We start from the raw sequence: 4,771 nt of genomic DNA on the forward strand, positions 1-4,771 counted from the left end.
CAGGCTCAGCGGCCATGGCTCACGGGCCCAGCCGCTCCGCGGCATGTGGGATCTTCCCGGACCGGGGCACGAACCCGTGTCCCCTGCATCGGCAGGCGGACTCTCAACCACTGCGCCACCAGGGAAGCCCTCTTTTCTGGTTTTGATATCAGGGTAATACTGGCCTCACAGCATGAGTTGGGAAGTGTTCTCTTCTGTGTTTTGGAAGCATTTGTGAAAAATTGGTATTGATTCTTTAAATGTTAGGTAGAATTCACCAATGAAGCCATCTAGGCCTGGGCTATCCTTTGTGGGAAGTTTATTGATTAATTATTAACTTTATCTCTTTACTTGTTATAGGTCTATTCAGATTTTTTTTCTTGAATTAGTTTCAGTAGTTTATGTCTTTCTAGGAGTTTTTCCTCTTCACCTATTACCTAATTTGTTGGAATTCAGTTGCTCATAGTAGCCGCTTATGATTTTTTTCTATAAGGAAGGTCAGTAGTAATGTACCCTTGTTTATTTTTTAATTTAGTAATTTAAGTATTCTCATTTTTCTTGATCAATGTAGCCAAAGGTTTGTCAATTTTGTTGATCTTTTCAAAGAACCAGCTTTTTGTTTTGTTGATCCTATAATTTTTCTAGTCTCCATTTCATTAATTTCTATGCTAATCCTTGTAATTTCTCTCCTTCTTCTTGCTTTGGGTTTAGTTGGCTCTTCTTTTTTCCAGTGTCTCAAGGTGGAAGGTTAGGTTGTTGACTTGATATTTTTTTTTTTTAAGCTTTATTTATTTATTTATTTATTTATTTATTTATTTTGGCCACACCACATGGCATGCATGATCCTAGTTCCCTGACCAGGGATCGAACCCATGCCCCCTGCAGTAGAAATGTGGAGTCCTAACCACTGGACTACCTGGGAAGTCCTGAGATTTTCTTTTTTAATGTAGGCATTTACAGCTATAAATTTCTTTCTAAGGACTGCTTAACTGCATCTCACAATTTCTGGTACATTGTGGCTTTTATTTTCATTAATTTCAAAGTATTTTCTAATTTCTCATAAATTTTTTCTTTGACTCTGGCTACTCAGTTGTGTGTCATTTAATTTACACATTCTTGTGAATTTCCCTAATTTATTTCTTTGACTAACTTCTAATTTTACTGCATTGTGATTGGATAACATTCTTTGCATCATTTCAATCCTTTTAAGTTTATTAAGGCTTGTTTTATATACATTGGATAGAACAACTGGGCAGAAGGCCAACAAGGAAATAAATGACTTGAACAACGCTCTACGCAAACTAGGCCAAGCAAGACATTTTCTAGAACAATGGCCAACTAACCACTGGACCACCAGGGAAGTCCCAGCATGTATGTTTAAATGTATCAGTATCTCCAGTGGATGTGTATTATTTGTACCATAAAGAAAAAACACAAGTAGTGTTTCTTCCTGACGGTGGGTCTAGGAGTCAGGAGTTGTGGGGGGCAGGGACCAGTAGATCAAGGAAGTGTCAAGGCCAAGCTGGGCTCTGCAGGGCGGGGGGTAGCTCCACTGTATCCCAGAGCCTCACTCTCCCAAACTGTCCACTTAACGAGGGACAAACTTGGATGTAAGAGGCGTTGCAAAGGCAGAATCCACCTGACCTTCCACCTGAAACTGGAGGACTCTGGGTCATGGTACCTGTGAGATGCTGCCTATCAGAAACTGAGTCGTTCAGCGGAAGAGCCCTGGAATTTTTGGCATTTGGAGTCTGAGGTCCAGGCTAGCTGGGAAGGAGGCAGTGTCCTGAAGGAGGTGGACACGCTGGGCTGTGGCTCTGGAGACTTGACGAGGAGGCCCCACTGCAGACCTGGGTGTGGAGTAAAGAGAGGCTGCATCAAAGTGTGACCCATGTGTGACCCATGGGAGCGGATGACCCTCCAGGGAGAAATTACAACGGGAAGGGGAAAAGAGGATCAAGGCCAGAGGCTTGGGAGGAGGAAGGGGAACCCAAAGAGAAGTGGTCAGAGATGGTGCAGGAAGGAGGGAATTAGCCCAGCCGAAGAGGAGGCCTGACATGCAGAGGAGTGGGTCCCACCAGCCGCCCTGAGGGCTGCTTGGAAGCCCAGGGCTCTGAGAGCCGCACACGCACCGCAAGACACTAGGCGGCGCTGTGGCCCATTCTAACAGCCACTCCTTTTCGTGTCGGGGATTTCTTCTTTTTAAAGAGAAATTAATGTGTGCTGTCCTCCGCTCCCCCCTTTCCTGTTTAACAGATGAGAAGCCCAGAGAGGGACTGTGGTTCTCCCCAAAGCATACACGGGTGTCATGGCCGAGGTAGGGTCACCTTGCCCACCAGGCCCAGCCCTTCCACCTGCAGCCACAGAGATGCAGAGATGTGTTTCAGAATAAACTGAATCAAGTTGCTCTCCCAGTAACACCCTATAGTGGCTCCAGATTGCTTTCTTTTTTTTTTTTTTTTTGCGGTACGCGGGCCTCTCACTGTTGTGGCCTCTCCCGTTGCGGAGCACAGGCTCCGGACGCGCAGGCTCAGCGGCCATGGCTCACGGGCCCAGCCGCTCCGCGCATGTGGGATCTTCCTGGACCAGGGCACGAACCCGTGTCCCCTGAATCGGCAGGCGGCCTCTCAACCACTGCGCCACCAGGGAAGCCCTCCAGATTGCTTTTTACCCTGACAGTCATCTTATCCTGGCCTGCAGGGCTTCATGCCTCTAGAAGCTTCACCCTGAGCCTCTGTAGACTTGCCTTTCGAGTTTGCTCTGAGAAAGCTGGTCATGCTGTGTCACCTCCACCAATCTCTTCGCTCTGCTTCCCCACTCCTCCTCTCTCCTCTAACTACCCACGTGGTCTCAGGCTGACTTCCCTGGTATCTTCCCCATGCTCCACAGTGCCCTCCCCTGTGCTCTAATGCCTGCGTTGTCATGTTCATGTCTTTAATGTTTTTTCCCCTCTAGACTGAACTCCAGGGCAGTAGGACAGGGTCCATTTTGTCTGCAGCCTGTCCATCAGGGTCCAGCCGTGGCTCTAGGAAGGCTATCGCACTAAGGGTGACCTTGCTGGCAGAGCAGGAGAGCAGCTAGCACCGGGTGTCCCAGGGCAGGATCTTTGGGGCACGCCCACTGAGTACTAACGTATAGCCAAGAGCATCTGTCTGGAACCGTGGGCAGACCATCAGCTGTTCTCAGCGTTTGAACAAATGGGGTTCCATACAGAATGGTTAGCCAGAGTCACAGAATCGAGCCGGCAGAAGGGGCCCCCACTGTTGGTCTCGCTTTCGTATTCTAGGAGCTGGTATATTTTAGTGTTTTTAAAAATAGAACAATCAGGGTTTCAGTTCCAAGTTTTGGAGAATGTGGGGCTGCATCTGGAGCAGGTAGGAATCAGCATGGCCTTTGTTCTCACCTGGTCAGACCTCACCCAGAGTTGAGGCCAACAGACCCTTGAGCCAGACAATGACAATAATGTGGAGGCACCCACAAAGCTGATGGTGGACCAGCGCCCCGCCATGCTGTCGCTGTGGACATTACCAACTTTGGGCTGTTGGCCAATAGGACCAACATGTCAAAATATTTCCCTCTCCTTTCTCTCTTACAACAAAGCTGTAGCAGTGGGTGTTAATAGAGGGTTTGGATTTCCCCAGTGCATAGGCCAGCTGCAGGGCTACTGAAACCCAAGTTTGTTATGCGAAGGAGGTCATATACAGAGACTTCAAAAAGCCTGAAGAAATGAAAAATGATCTAAGTAAGCTTTTCTTCTTTCTATTTCATATCTCAATGCTACATGATATTTAAAATCCTGTTATCTTTTTTCAGCAGTATTCAAAATTGGACAATAGAAATTAGATAGTCCTTTGTTTCTGCACGAAGTTTTGACACAAGGCTACGGTTTTTAAATCTGGCTCCTAGCTCCAGGCCAGAATCTCCTCAGTTGTCAGCCTAATTTTGCAAACTTCCTAAAGAGGAAGGATTCTTTCTAGTTGGAGAGAAGCTAAATCAATGTTTAGTACAGGATGTGAACAGGCGGTGGGGTGGGCAGAGAAAAGGGAGAGGGGAAGAAAATCAGGACTGGCTGTTTATAGAGAAAGGTTTGGGGAAAATTCTGGAGCGACTTTGAAGTAGCTTCAGGCTGAGATGTAAGTGGTCAGGAGAACCCCTTCTGAGTTACTCCAACTGTCTTGGCACAAATACTTTAAAAAGCACAAAATAGGTCACTAGGAATAAGTCTATAAAGCAATGAGCATGGTGATTATACTGTTCAAAGTCAAAATCAGGATATTTGACCAGCTAGTTGGACAGTATAATTGGAACTGAGACTGCCCACCCCTTCCAGATGAGGGGTGCCAGGCTGGCATACATGAACCCTAAATGCTCAGCTGTGAGGCAAGAGGTCGACCAGATGTTTCCTGATTCCTGGTCCTGCTTCCAGACCATGAGTGGTGGTGATGTTGGGAGAATAGGAGAGATTAGTAAGAGAACAGAGGGTGTGTTCCTCTGACTTCTCCTCAGCTCACCCTCCAGGATCACAGTACACACCGTGTTCTTAAATTTAGGTCAATTTCGAGAAAAGTGACATAGATGAGCCACAGGCGAGACAGAGAGGGAAAGGCCGCTGCTGGGACATTCCACTCAACTTTTAACTTTAGGACAAGACTTTTGGTTTACACTGGAATCTATAGTTTTGCCTGTTTGGAGCGTGTGTGTGTGTACGTATGTTCTTTTTTTTTTTTTTTTTTTTTTTTTTTTTTTTTTTTTTTTGTGGTATGCGTGCCTTCTTTTGCCGTGGCCTCTCCCT

Source organism: Physeter macrocephalus, chromosome 12 (assembly GCF_002837175.3).
Source record: "Physeter macrocephalus isolate SW-GA chromosome 12, ASM283717v5, whole genome shotgun sequence".
Classification (NCBI taxonomy): domain Eukaryota; kingdom Metazoa; phylum Chordata; class Mammalia; order Artiodactyla; family Physeteridae; genus Physeter; species Physeter macrocephalus.